Source organism: Triticum dicoccoides, chromosome 2A (genome assembly GCF_002162155.2).
Source record: "Triticum dicoccoides isolate Atlit2015 ecotype Zavitan chromosome 2A, WEW_v2.0, whole genome shotgun sequence".
NCBI classification, from domain to species: Eukaryota; Viridiplantae; Streptophyta; class Magnoliopsida; order Poales; family Poaceae; genus Triticum; species Triticum dicoccoides.
Window position 1 is genome coordinate 568,199,674 of NC_041382.1, and position 15,558 is coordinate 568,215,231.

The window sequence follows — 15,558 nt, forward strand, 5'->3', positions numbered from 1 at the left end:
GTCACTGTGGACAAATTCACCAAGTGGATTGAGGCAAAGCCGATCAAGAAGCTGAATGGGCCGACTGCTGTGACATTCATCGCAGACATAACAACTCGGTACGGTGTTCCACACAGCATCATCACCGACAATGGCACAAATTTTGCCAAAGGAGCCTTGGCACGTTTTTGCGCAGCCCAAGGTATCCGGCTGGACTTAGCGTCCGTCGCCCACCCGCAGTCAAACGGCCAGGTCGAGCGAGCCAATGGCCTCATCCTCTCCGGCATCAAGCCTCGACTGGTCGTACCTCTGGAGCGTTCAGCCGGCTGTTGGCTCGATGAGCTGCCGGCTGTCCTCTGGAGTCTGTGCACTACACCAAACAAGTCAACCGGCTTCACCCCTTTCTTCCTTGTGTATGGTGCCGAGGCGGTCATCCCAACTGACATCGAGTTCAACTCGCCTCGAGTAACCATGTACACGGAAGCGGAGGCCAAGGAAGCACGAGAAGACGGTGTCGACCTGCTAGAAGAAGGCCGGCTGTTAGCCCTCAGCCGGTCTGCCATCTACCAGCAGGGTTTGCGCCGCTACCACAGTCGGAAGGTCAGGCCAAGATCTTTCCAAGAGGGCGATCTTGTGCTCCGGCTGATCCAGCGAACAGCCGGTCAGCACAAGCTCTCGGCCCCTTGGGAGGGCCCCTTCGTCATCAGCAGAGCTCTAGGCAACGACTCCTACTACCTGATCGACGCGCAGAAGCCAAAGGCACACAAGAGAGATGACTCCGGCAAGGAGTCGGAACGACCATGGAATGCCAACCTCCTTCGAAGATTTTACAGTTGAAATGCAGTATGTATCACGCTAACTTTTGTATTAAGTACGAGACAATAGCCCCCCCGAGGAGGGCTCGGGGACTGCCATCTCTTATCTATGAATGAAAAGTATCATGCTTATGACCTTGTCATTTCATTTACTTGTTTTGTCCGGCACCGGGTTCGACTAGTCGGCCCGGGGACTAGCCGACTGGAGTTATATTAGAAGTCCTACCCGCGGTCAGACAAGTAGTGTGCCGACACCCAGGCTTAGCTCTTGCCAAAGTCGCAGTTCGAAGAACCGGCTGTCCGGCTGGCAAGAGTCCAAAGCAGGAAAGGATGCCCACACGAAAAATGGCCAGGGACCAACGGATCAATATATCGAAAGCCGGTTTGCCGCCTACCACCGACCAACTACCAGAGTAGCTGGCCGGCCGGTTTCCATTCACTTCACTTCAATCCAAGAAAGCTTGAGTACTGGCCTCCCCAAAGAGGGAAGGCGGCAAAGGAAAAAGCCTAAGGATAAAAAGCATATGCGAATGGAAACCGAACATGCACATAATAATATTTACATAAAAGACCTCCAAGAGGCCAGCATTCAACATAGTTTGGATACACCCCCAGTGGGTGGAACTGCGAAAACCTAATAAAAATTGTTCAAAAGACAACAAGCAGGAAAAATAAGGACGGCAGGTCAAGCTGGCGGACCGACCGACGAGCCGGGCTGGTTGGCGGAGACGGTTGTGCCGGCTGAAGGAGCGGCCGGCTGGCGAACCTCGGCTTGATCACCGCCTCCCGCAGAGGGCGCGCTTCCATGCGCCTCGTTGCTGGAGGCACGGTCGGCCTGAGGTCGGCCGGTTGTTTCACCAGCCGGCTCGACGTCTTCACCGTGCTCCTCTTCGTCATCCTCGCCCTCGTCGCTGGAGGCGATCTCCTCCGCCGAGTCCTCGCCCACCGCCGGGTTCAGCCCAAACCACTCCTCCGGCTGGGCAACACCGTCATCATTGATTTCGGGTGTGAAAACGCTGATGTCGGTGCACTCAGCGATCGTCGAAGCTCGCTGGGCGATAGCCGGCCTCACCTCCTCCAGCTCCGCGTCGGCCTCCATCCGCCAAGTGCGCAGCTGGTCCAGGCTCAGCCCTGGGTACCAAGCCCGAATGAACTCCAACGCACGCCCGGCTCCGAGGCGGGCCGCCGACGCCTTCCAAGCCTCAAAGCGACCGACTGCGACCTCCAGCCAGTCGGCAGTCCGGCTTGGGGTGCGGGGGATCGTCTCGCCGGGCCAGAGGGCGGCCAACACCTGCGCCCCGGCACATTGGAGCCGGCGAAGCATCCGATGAGCCGGCTGCAACCGCGCCTGGACAGCCAAGAGCTGCTCCTCAAGTGTCCGGTTCGTGTCCGGGCGATGTTGGCCCCCGCCTGACGGCGCGCCTCGCGATGGGCCTCGATGCTTTGGGCGGCGAAGGCGGAGTAGCCAGGAAAGTAGTCTGCACAAGAAAATAGGCAGCAGCACAAGTTAGGCCAAGAACCAGGCGCCAAGGGGCAGGAGAGGAGCGAGGAAGGCGGCTTACCGTCGATCAAGTCTTTGATGCGGCCGAAGCCTTCATCCAGTGCTCGCCGAGTCTCAGCCAGCTCGCCGCCTCGGTCTCAAACTCTGCCTTCAGGGCGGCCTCGCTATCCTGCGCTTTCTGCAAGGCCGCCTTGTGGCTCTTCTCTTGGTCAGCCAGCTTCTTGGCCAGGCGGTCACGCTCCTGGACCAAGGTTGCATACTCAGCATCCTTGGTATGAAGGGCGGCCCGTGCTTCGCCGAGCTCCTTCCTCAAGTCGGCGTTGGCCCCTGAAGACAAAGAAGAAGAAAAACTAATAAGGAAAAGGTCGTCAAGGAAGATCCGACCCGACTGCTCAGCAGTCGGCCCGAATCTCGGGGACTACACCCAGTGGGTGCGCTGACGCGCCCCCACAGGAAGACAGACAAAGATCAAGAACTTACTTCGGCTGTCGGCCAGGTCGTCGGTCCTCCGACTCAACTCCCGAGCCTGGGAGTTGAAGGCGGCAGCACGGGAGTTGTGATACTCCTGGAAGTTCAGACAGGAAGCAAAAATAAGACAGTCGTCAAGAAAGATCTGACCCGACTGCGCAGCAGTCGGCCCGAATCTCGGGGACTACACCCTGTGGGTGTGCTGACGCGCCCCCACGGAAGAAATCAAGAAATCAAAGCGGCCAAGAATGAAGGACTTACCCGGATGGCGGCTCGCGTCGACAGGAACTCCTGGGTGAACTGCTGCAGCAGGGCGGCTTGAGCTTGAAGCCGGCTCTGGACCCCTTGAGCCGCCACATTCAGCTCGCCAGTCCCCCCGCTGGGAGTCCACTCGGACGTGGCGGTACTGGCCGCCTCCAGATCCTCCGCCGACTGGCCTGTGCCCGCAACTCGGCGCGACTCCGCCGGAGCGGCGCCTCCCCCTGCGCGCCGATGCGTCACCCGCTCCACCTCGAGGCCGGCTCCGCCCTCCGGCTCACCCCCGGCCGGCTCCTCTAGCGCCGCCGATGATTGGACGCCTTGGCCCGCCCCGGTTGGCGCTGCCGGCGGCGCTCTCCCCACGAAGAACACGGGGTCCTCCCTCCTCTCCGTCAGCGGCGGGTCTTGGACGATCTCCTCCGCCAAGGGCAATGGGGTGTCAGGGGCCACGGCTCGGAGGGGAATGGCGAGCAGCGGAGGCTGGTCGCGCGAGCCCTCCGCCACCGTCCCCGCGGTCGCCGCCTCCGCCTGGGCCTTGGCCGCCGCGTCGGCCTGCTCCCTCGCCGCCTGGGCGGCCGCTTTTTCCGCCGCCTCATGCTCCTCGCGCGCCTCGCGGGCGTTCCGCTCCGTGGCCTCCCTGAGGTCGGCGCGGGGGTCCACGCGGCGGGAGCTCGAAGACCCTCCATCTGGCCCCACTACGGAGCCGCCCGGACCTCACTCAAGGGAAAGCGGCGCCCTGTCCAACATGAGGGAAAGGGTTAAGAAGAATTTTCGAACAAGAGAGAACGATGCAAAGCATGCGACAAAGCAATCAACGACTTATGCTGAGACCGCCTGAGGCTGCTTCACCGCCTTGCGGAAGCGGGCCGCTTTCGCAGCCGCCTCATCTCGCTTGGTCGCCGCGGTGGAGGCTTTGGACTTCTTCGGCCGACTGCCAAAGAGGCCTGAAGCGGCCCGGCGCTTCTGTGCGCCGCCGCCTGCAGCCGGCGCGATGGACGAGCCCGCGCCCTGATGGTCGGCCGCCGGTTGGCGACGCGGGGCGACTTCGGCTTCAGCATCATCCGGCCAGTCCTCGAAGCTGGCGGTAAGCCTTGAGCCCCCGGGCTCGGCGTCGTCCCCCATGACGGCGTCTTCCATGGCGGCCGCCCCCAAATCCGGGTCGTCAACGTCGTTCGCTGTGTGGTTGGGGGCGTACTGGCGTTCTTTCCCTGCTGCCCCGGTCGCCGGCGGGAGAAGGGGGTTCTGCTAAGAAGAACCGGCCGATCAAAAGCCGGCCATCATAAAGTCGGCTACCGACGAAAAGAAGAAAGAGAGGAAGGCTTACCACGGGCGGAGGGTTGGCGTGAGAATACGGTGCCTTGCCGTATCGCCAGTCTTCGGCGAGCTTGCAATTGGAGATGTAATTTACCATGTACGATACCTCTGCATGAGGCATCTCCCTGGTGCTCAGCCGGCTTGGGTCGAAGCGGCCGCTCATCTGACACATCATGTGGGGCCGGCTTTGGAGAGGAGATATCCGGCGCTCCATGAAGGCGGCCACCAAGTCGGCCCCGCTCAGGCCTTCCGACTGGATCATCACCAGAAGACGGGAGACGGCAGCGTTCCCGGCCTGAGAAAGCGACCGGGACCGGAAACTCCATGAGGGCTGCCTCCCAGCCGGCGGGCCGGCTACTTAAGCCGGCAGGTTGATGTAGTCTCCTTGCTCGGCGACGTTCTTCATGTAGAAGTACGACTTCTGCCAGATCTTCACCGACTGGATCAGGGGGATGGGCGGGAACGGGTTGTTCTCGCCCGCCCTCCTCATGGCGATGAAGGCCCCGCAGGGGGCAGGCACGCCTGCGACGACGGTGCCGAGTTTGCTCTGGAAGAACTCCCCCCAGAGCTCCAGCGTGGGGAGCAGCCCCAAGAAACCTTCGCAGAGGGAGACGAAGGCCGACAGCAGCATCACCGCATTGGGCATGAGGTGATGCGGCTGAAGGTTGTAGAACTCGAGGAAGGAGCGCAGAAATCCGCTCGCCGGAAGGCCGAAGCCGCGCAGGAAGTGCAAGCGGAAGACGACCCGCTCGCCCTCCTCTGGTGCCGGCGAGATCTCCGTCTCTGGCGCCAGGCGGACCCGCACAAGGTTGGCGTCGGGCAGGCGCCGAGTCTGGCGGAGGAACTCAACATGGTCCTCGTGGACGTTGGAGCCATCCCACGAGCTCGACAGCGCCATGGGAGCAAGACGATGTGGCGGCACGGCGGCGCTGAGACGGGAGGCTGCGGCGGCGACGAGAGGAAGAAAGTAGGACGAGAAGGGGCGGAGCGAGGGAGAGCGTGCGAACCTCTGTCGCTCCCCCTCCTCCCCCAACTTATAGGCTCGCGTGGCGGAGTCGAGGAGGCATGGCGTGGGGAAACGTGGGGATCGATCGTGCCCACTCCTCCACGTCCCGCGTTTATTACGCCCTAACAGCGAAATAAAACCGCCGCGGGAAGGCGAGCGGTCCATGTGGGCCACGGAAGATCCGCGCTCGGACCGAGGCCTGTGAGTGGCGGGCCCGGACCTGCTGCGACGTCCCGTCTCGCGCGTGCGTTGGCAGGATTTCCTTGCCACGTGGCCCGCGTTCTCTCCTACGAGAACCGGAGCTCTCTGAAGTTGGCACGCACAAGCAAGGCCGGCCCCGCAGGATAGGAAGCTGACCAAGCTTCTCGTCCCCTTATCAGCCTCGAAGCTCGCTCAGCTTCGGGGACTACTGTCGGAGTAAATAGCCATGGGTAGCCTAGCCGGCATCCCCTGGCCCTTCTGAAAAAATTACGAGCCCGTTCGGCTCTCAAGAATCCAAGACATGGGGCCGCCTTCCCCTCGCTGGCCATCACCCAGGCCGGCTTTCGGAAGGCAGCCCGACTTTAGCCCTCATAAAGAAGGCCATGGGAGGTCGACTCCAAGAAGCCGACCGCGAGGAGGCCGACTCCAAGAAGCCGGCTCCCATAAAGCAGTCGAGACCGTACCCTCAAAGTTTGCATCCACCTAACGGAGATGTGACGGGGCGTGGCTACAGTGGAGCAAGCCACCCCCGAATCTCGGAGCGCGCCTGGCACAGAGCGCCGTACGGGAGGCCATGACCCGTCCGGCGCGGCACTGTTGCCACACTGACCCTGACGTAATCCACGACGGATTACTAGTATGGCCCACGGGCGGTGGGCCCCTTCAGGCAGAGAGACACCTGAAGGCGGCCTGGCCTCCCCCAGTCGGCCCGAGACAGAGCCAGCTCTCTCCAGCCGGCTTGCCACCCCCTCGAAGGAGACGCCCCATTAAGGAGACAAGACGTGGTGAGGCTACAGTGGCCACCCGCCGGACGGCAGCACTGTAGCCATGCTTACCTCGGCGAAGCCCTCGTAACCAAGATTGAGCAACAGCAACCAGCCACCGACAAGGCCCTGGGCAGTGGGGCCTGCCTGTCGACCAGGGAGCCGGCAGCCGGCGGGCCCCAGCAGCCGGCGCAGAAGCCAGATAGCGAAGACACAGATGGCTGGGCCCCACGCCCAGCCGGATTACCATTGTACCCCCGGGGGGTAGGCCTATATAAACCCCCCGGGGCACCCATGCAAAGGGTTGGACCCCCAGCTAGTTTTAGACACCACACAAGGAGAAGAAGCAAGCTAGCCGAGCCCTTCTTCCTCCTCCCACCGAACAGCTCAAGGATCGTTGTGTAGCTACTTGTCCATCTAGTGATCATGCGGAGACCCCGCAGAGCAGCAGGAGAGGTGTTATCTCCACGGAGAGCCCCGAAGCTGGGTAAGATTCGCCGGCGTGCATGTCTTAGCCTCATCCCATTTCCAGGCACCGGCGACGTCTTACTGGCTCCCACAATGATAAGCCACCCGTTGGCATATGTCGCACCTACCACCCGACACAAATGGCAAATAATGTAAGGCGAAGAATAAGAGTTGTGATGGGTACTTGGTATGTCTTGACTTGGTGTAGATCTCCCCGGCAACGGCGCCAGAAATCCTTCTTGCTACCTCTTGAGCACTGTGTTGGTTTTCCCTTGAAGAGGAAAGGGTGATGCAGTAAAGCAGCGTAAGTATTTCCCTCAGTTTTTGAGAACCAAGGTATCAATCCAGTTGGGGACCACGCATGAGTCACCTTGTACCTACACAAACAAATAAGAAGCCCGCAACCAACGCGATAAAGGGGTTGTCAATCCTTCACGGCCACTTGCAAGAGTGAGATCTGATAGAGATAATAATAAGATAAATATTTTTGGTATTTTTATTATATAGATTGAAAGTAAAGATTGCAAAATAAAATAGATTGGAAACTTGTATGATGGAAAATAGACCCGGGGGCCATAGGTTTCACTAGTGGTTTCTCTCAAGATAGCATAAGTATTACGGTGGCTAAACAAATTACTATCGAGCAATTGATAGAAAAGCGAATAATTATGAGAATATCTACGCGTGATCATGTATATAGGCATCACGTCCGCGACAAGTAGACCGAAACGATTCTGCATCTACTACTATTACTCCACACATCAACCGCTATCCAGCATGCATCTAGAGTATTAAGTTCATAAGAACAGAGTAACACCTTAAGCAAGATGACATGATGTAGAGGGATAAACTCATGCAATATGATATAAACCCCATCTTTTTATCCTCGATGGCAACAATACAATATGTGTCATTTCCCCTATTGTCACTAGGATCAAGCACCGCAAGATTGAACCCAAAGCTAAGCACTTCTCCCATTGCAAGAAAGATCAATCTAGTAGGCCAAACCAAACTGGTAATTCGAATAGACTTGCAAAGATAAACCAATCATACATAAAAGAATTCAGAGAAGAATCAAATATTGTTCATAGATAATCTGCATCATAAACCCACAATTCATCGGATCTCGACAAACACACCGCAAAAGAAGATTACATCGAATAGATCTCCAAGAGAATCGAGGAGAACTTTGTATTGAGATCCAAATAGAGAGAAGAAGCCATCTAGCTACTAGCTATGGACCCGAAGGTCTAAAGTAAACTACTTACACATCACCGGAGAGGCCATGGAGTTGATGTAGAGGCCCTCTGTGATCAATGCCCCCTCCGGCGGAGCTCCGGAAAAGGCCCCAAGATGGGATCTCTCGGGTACAGAAGGTTGCGGCGGTGGAATTAGGTTTTCATGGTGCTCCTGGATGTTTGCGGGGTACGTTGACTTATATAGGAGGAAGAAGTAGGTCGGTGGAGCAACAAGGGGCCCACGAGGGTGGAGGGCGCACCCAGGGGGTTAGGCGCGCCCCCTGCCTCGTGGCCTCCTTGATTGTTTCTTCACGCCCACTCCAAGTCTCTTGGACCATGTTTGTTGAGAAAATAACGTTCCCGAAGGTTTCATTCCGTTTGGACTTCGTTTGATATTCCTTTTCTGCGAAATCCTGAAATAGGCAAAAAAACAGCAATTTGGGCTGGGCCTCCGGTTAATAGGTTAGTCCAAAAAATGATATAAAAGTGCAAAATAAAGCCCATTAATATCCAAAACAGATAATATAATAGCATGGAGCAATCAAAAATTATAGATACGTTGGAGACGTATCAATAGCCTCGTATTCTCTGATATTTGGGTTTTGTTTGGCCAACTTTATCTATTTATCTTGCAATGGGAGGAGGTGCCCGGTAGTGGGTTCGATCTTATGGTGCTTGATCCTAGTGACAGAAAGGGAACCGACACGTATGTATCGTTGGTACTAAGGATAAAAATATGGGATCTATATCCACGCAATAGATAAACAGATCTTGTCTACATCATGTCATCAATCTTATTGCATTACTCCGTTTTCCATGAACTTAATACACTAGATGCATGCTGGATAGCGGTCGATGTGTGGAGTAATAGTAGTAGATGCAGGAAGGAGCCGGTCTACTAATCTTGGACGTGATGCATATGTAATGATCATTGCCTGGATACCATCATAATTATTTGAGGTTCTATCAATTGCCCAACAGTAATTTGTTTACCCACCGTTTGCTATCTTTCTCGCGAGAGAAGCCACTAGTGAAACCTACAGCCCCCGGGTCTTCTTTCTCATATATTTGCTTGTTATCTACTTTTCCTTTGCATTTTTATTCAGATCTATTAAACCAAAATTACTTTGCTGCACTTTTTATTTTATTTATGATCTATTATCTCAATCTACTACAAATTTCTAGCATTGTGACCCAAAAGGGATTCACAACCCCTTTAACACGTCGGGTTGCGAGGTGTTGTTATTTGTGTGCAGGTGCTGTTTACGTTGTGTTGCTCGGTTCTCCTACAGGTTCGATAACCTTGGTTTCATCACTGAGGGAAATACCTACCTTCGCTATGCTACATCATCCCTTCCTCTTTGGGGAAATACCGACGTAGTCCTAGCAGATAGGAGCTTTTTGGCGCTATAGTCAGGGAGCAATCACTCCCCCCCTCCCTTATATACGTGGGAGGGGGACACCCTAAAGACACACCAAAGTCTCTCTCAGCCATGTACGGTGCCCCCTCCATAGTTACACACCTCAGTCATATCGTCGTAGAGCTTAGGCGAAGCCCTGCGCCGGTAAACTTCATCATCACCGTCGCCACGCTATCGTGCTGACGAAACTTTCCCTCGGCCTCAACTGGATCAAGGGTTCGAGGAACGTCACCGAGATGAGCGTGTGCTGTTCGCGGAGGTGATGTACGTTCGGTACTTGGATCGGTTGGATCGAGAAGACGTTCGACTATATCAACCGTGTTACTAAATGCTTCTGCTTTCGGTCTACGAGGGTACGTGGACACACTCTCCCCGCTCGTTTCTATGCATCTCCTAGATAGATCTTGCGTGATCGTAGGTAATTTTTCTGAAATTCTACATTCCCCAACATTTTCGCACATCAAAATGAATGTGGCAAGGTACAAGATTATGTTGGCAGGAAAGTGGTGGATCTGAGCGCTGAAGAAATTCAAAAAAAACCGAAAGAATGGATGTGGGGGCAGAGAGAAATCTCGCTTTACATGGGTGGTGAGAAGGACGCACTCACCCTCGCGCGACTGGGGCTCAGATTCTCCCTCTGACAACCTCCAGGACCCATGGACAATCAGGTCGTCGGCGGCGAGGTTCTCTAGATCTTCCTTCACAACGATGGAGCGGATCCAGTCCCCCTGTGAAAGTGCGTTATGTCGACTAGAGGGGCGTGAATAGGTGATTTTTATAAATTCTTCACCAAGGAATTTTAGGGTGAGGAAATTCCTAAGAGAAGAACTACTTGAAGTGGAATAAGTACTTAGATGTAGACATGACATAACACGAGCATGGACATTAGAATGAATTGGAAAAAAACACTGAGTACATGAAGCGTAAGCACATGATAAAACAAAATGAAGATAAGCAGACTGAAGAAATTGAACTGAGGAAATTGAGAATGTCTTCAGTCAAAGTCTTCAAACAGATATGAACAGGTACACAACACAGTAATGAAGAAATGAAAGGGTTGAGGAAATAGAACCAGTTAGCTCGGTGAAGACAATGATTTGGTAGACCAGTTCCAACTGTTGTGATAGTTGTACGTCTGGTTAGAGTGGCTAGGTATTTAAACTTGAGGACACACAGTCCCGGACACACAGTCCTCACAGTATTATCCTTGAACTAAGGTCACACATACCTCGTCCAATCACTCATGGTAAGTCTTTAGGTGACTTCCAAACCTTCACAAACTCGGTCACTCGGCGATCCACAATTTCCTCTTGGATTCTCTAGACCATGATGCCTAACCATCTGGAGGATGCATACTCCTCAAAGGTAACAAGCGTCGGTTCCACACACGAACAATCTCTTCAGTGATGCTCAATCACTTTGGGTTTGTAGGTGTTTGCGTTTGGGTTTTTTCCTCACTTGATGATTTTTGCTCAAAGTCCTCGGAGGATAGGATGCTCTCAATGACAAGTGTCAGTTTCTCGTGGAGCAGCCAACCAGCTAGTGGTTGTAGATGGCAGCTATTTATATCCTAGGGAGCAGCCCGACATGATAAGACATAAATGCCCTTCAATGATATGACCGTTAGGTGAGTAGATATTTTGGGACAGCTGGCGCATAGCACAGCAACGGTCGGAAATTTGAGCTACAAATTCCTTAGGGCTATCATGTTCCTCACTTGTAGGCAATCTGCACTGGCGAATTACTAACTCCTCAGTCAAAACAAATTCCTCAGAGACCAGAAGAACTCCGTCTCTGTCACTGAAGAAGTTGACTGAACTATATGAGATTTCCAATGGCTTCAATCGAAGGGATTGGTAGGTGTAGGATATTGAGTTGAGCATCACCTGGAAACCTTTCCTTAGTTTTACCTCGACCCCCTTTAACAGTACGTTGTTTCCTATGACTCAAGAAAGAGAAAATGAAACTACAAAAACAAAAGTCTTCACGCTTCATGTTCCTTGCATTAATATCAAGTCTTTACGGTCACACTAATTTCTTCACTTTCAAAGTCTTCAGAAAGTCTTCAGAAATCCAAGGTCTTCAGTTGAAGACATCCATTTTTAGGGGCCAACTTTCTCTGTAAATATCAAACTCCTCATATACTTATAGTCTTGTGTACACTCACAAATGCATTAGTCCCTTAACCTATAAGTCTTCAATACACCAAAATCACTAAGGGGCACTAGATGCACTTACAATCTCCCCATTTTTGGTGACTGATGACAATATAGGTTAAGTTTTCAACGGGGTAAACATATGAAGTGTAAATACTTATATTAAGGAATTTGATTGCAAGATATAGAAGAACTCCCCCTCAAGATGCGCATAGTGAGAAATTTGCTTTTGAAGCAATGCACATTTGAAGAGTAGAATCATGGAGATCTCCCGCTATATCTTTTAATTCATACATGCATTTAGCATATGATATGAAGAATTTGAAATGCATGATGAAATATGGTGGGTGATGTAATTCAGCATGCGTGCATTATCGTACATGAGGAAATAGCATGCAGAGGAACATAGCAAAAGTATCAGACCACCATCGAGCTTAAGTTTACAACTCGATCCAACAAATCTTCAGAAGAAAGAGAGTTGTAACTCAGCAAAAAACGCCCATATAAATAGACCTGCTTGAAGACTAACTCAAAATGTCTCCCCCTTTGTCATCAAATGACCAAAAGGGATGAAAAGTAAGGACTAACGCCCCTGAAGAATATCATCACTGAGTCGATGGAGGAGTGCCAGCATTGTCGGGGTCGGTTGTTGAAGTAGGGCATGCAGTGTCATCCAAATCTTCATGCTCATCCGTCTCGTGTGACGAAGAATAAGAGTTGGCCACCAAGTGAGGAACTTTGACCTTCTTGAATTTCTTCGAAGGTGGCTGAGACCAGTCAAAGTCCTGTTTCAAGCCCATCTTGTTGAGATCATCTTCACTATAGAGATGAGACAGAACAGCCCAGGTGCAATCAAATACTTCATGGAGGTAGTAATGGTTCTTTTCACTGAATTCTGAGTGATGGTCATGTTCTGAAGAATTAAACCAAACTGATGCTTAACCCATTTGTGGTTGTGATCGACCTTCTGGTGAAGACTGAGGAGAAGCTCAGGATCAGTCAATACCCTTGGAGCTGCGGCTTGAGGATGTTGCTTTGAAGCATTGGTGGCAGAATCATGAGTGGCAGAGTCATCATTGCTGGAGTAAGATGCATCTTTGTGAAACTGACCATCCAATGTACGAATGCCTTCATCAATAATAGCAGGTGCCTTGCCCTTCTCATTAGATGAGGAAATAGGTCGCTTGAAGACTTCAATTGGGGGAAAATAGCTGACGTGATTATGCAAATCAGCCTTGTAATTGATTGAAGACATTGATCTGAGGAATCTCATAATCCAAGGAGTGTAAGGCTTCAACTCAAAAGGCGATAATGCAACATTTGCGAGAGTCCTCATGAAGAAATCATGGTAGTTGATTGGAACTCCATGGATGATATTAAAAAGAAGATTCTTCATGATGCCAATGACCTCTTCTTCATTCGAGTCGTGACCTTTGATTGGACTCAACGTCTTGGTCAGAATGTGATAGACAGTCTCTGGCACATACAACAATTCTTTCACGAGGAATTTGGTCCTTGGGGCTTGACCAGGCTTCAGCGGTTTCATCAGCACTTGCATGTAGTGAGTTGAAAGCTCAGGTTCATGATAGATCAGATGCGCACCTTCAAGGGGAGAACTGACAGGCAAGGCATGAAGCAATTCAGAGGGTGGTGCTTTGAAGTGAGTGTTATCGGTCATCCAGTCCAACACCCAAAAATTCACATCTTTAGCATTTCCTGTGATATGCAGCATCGCGTAGAACTGAAGAATTAGCTCTTCATTTCAGTCTACGATGTCGGTGCAGAAGTTGAGCAGCCCAGCTTCATGAAGAACACTAAGGACTGGTGTGAAGCAAGGTAGTGATTCCATGTCCACATGAGGAATATGTGCATGATCAAATATTTTGTCCTTATTGAAAAGCAGTGAAGAATAGAAGTTGGCTTGGCTTGCAGTCTAGAAGCGCTTTCTTCGCAGACGAGCAGTGTCATATGGATTGTAATCTGTGAAGAATACATGCTCATGAAAGAAGTCATCAGTCTTGAATTTTTGCTTCTTGGAGAAGGGATTCTTTGGCTTAGGCTAAGGAGTGTTAGTCAAAGTCATCACAGCCTCAGGAATCACAATCTCTGGAACCAAGGGCTGAGGAATTTCAGTTTCTGCTTCAGTAGTAACCTGGGTCTTCAATTCTTCATCAACATTAACATCAGCACTAGTGGCTGGAATTTCTTCATGAATGGAAGGAGTGGAGTGATGATCTGCAGAACCCATTTGAACTTCAGTGTGCACTAGAGACTGAGGGATTTTTTGCAAAGGCGTGAAGAGAGGAGAGTTGGGGTGCTGACTATCCCAATAATCATCATTCAGCACTGGAGTGGAACACCCAATGTCCATGCCTTCATGTTCTTCATTTAATTCTTCAACACCTGCCTCTTCAGCTAGCTGTGAACTAAGGCATAGGCGATGAGATGACTGGGGTTGAAGGGATATTATCCACTTCAATTTCTTCATCCAACTGCTCAGAAGAAGCAGCAGAAGGAACATCTTCATTAGATCCGCTTGGGATCTCATAATATTCACCAAAATGGACGAGTTCCTTTGATGGCATGCTTGAGACTGGAATAGCATCAATTGGATTCTCAAAAGAGCTTGTCAATTTCTTCATCTTCTTTGGTGCTGAAGAATCTGATGGAGCAGATGCTTTCCTTTTCTTTACTGCTGCTCGCTCCACAGCCTTGTTTCTTCACTTCTGATGCAGAACGAAAAACTGGACTTGGCGTTGGTGCAGGAGGAGCGGAGCAGATTGGTTCAATAACCTCAGGCGCAACTGATGCAGTTGCCTTGGTATTTTCAATTTCTTCAGGCACCATAATTGAAGCTTGAGCTGGTCTGGCTTGTTCTTCAGGCGCAACACTAGTGGTTGCCCTGGCATTTTCATCAGAGGCTGGAATGGAGTCATCAGCCCTAGTACTAGCAGTTTCATCAGCAGCCTGATTTTCATCAATGATGCTGGCATGTTCTTCAGTCGGCAGAGCAGAAGCTTCAGCATGAGGAATTTCAATGTGCGTTTGAATAGCAACATTGGAGGTGAATGTCTTTGCCAATTTTACAAATCTGACTTTGGCTCCCTTCCAATCTGCATGGTAGGCATCAAATTCATCACTAAGGTTTTTTATTTCAGATTGAACACCCACAAGTTCATCAATTGTCATTTTGACAATGTTCTTCTTCAAAAAGCACTCTTCTTGTACTACGCTTTCTTCAACTTCCTGGCCTTTTCAAATTTCCACTTTTCTTCGCCTATGAAGGCGGTTAGCATGTGACTTTGGCCAGGAGTGAGGTTGAAGTCAGGCATAGGAGTGTTGGGATCCTTGTGCCAGAGGTCAATGAAATCGAGGATCAATTTTGGATCCAAAAGCAGAGGCACATCTGTGCCTTTGGCTCTAGCGGCCCTTTGTTGTCTATCTCTGATGATTTTGGCGAGTTCATCATCATCAGCTTTGTCATCAGAGGGTGGTACTTGGAAGGCGACCTGCTTCTTTTGAGGACTTAGTCTAGTGCCTCGTCCAGAACTGGCCTTGATATTCAGCAACGTGGGGCCTGTTGAGGAATGCAGAGGAGCTAAAGACCTTGCTGAGGCTCCTGAGGCAATTGATTTGCCTGTGGTCCTTTGACACAAGGCGATATGCACAGGTGCTGAGGACTTTGCCGGAGGAGCTGAGGGTTTTAGAACTTGAGGAACTCAGGCAGCTGGAGGAATTGGCCGTGAGGGCTTTGCAGAACTGGGCTGTGAGGGCATAGCTGAGGAGCTTGGACATAAGGGCATTGAAGAGAACGCACTGGGCTTATGTGCGGGCTTCTTTGGCATAGCCTTCTTGGGCTTGCTAGCAGAGGCCTCAGTAGTGGCAGTAGCAGTAGCACAGTCTTCACTGAATTTCCCCACTGCCTCTTTTGCCTTTTTGGCCAGTTTAGCTTGACACTTGGCCCATTCA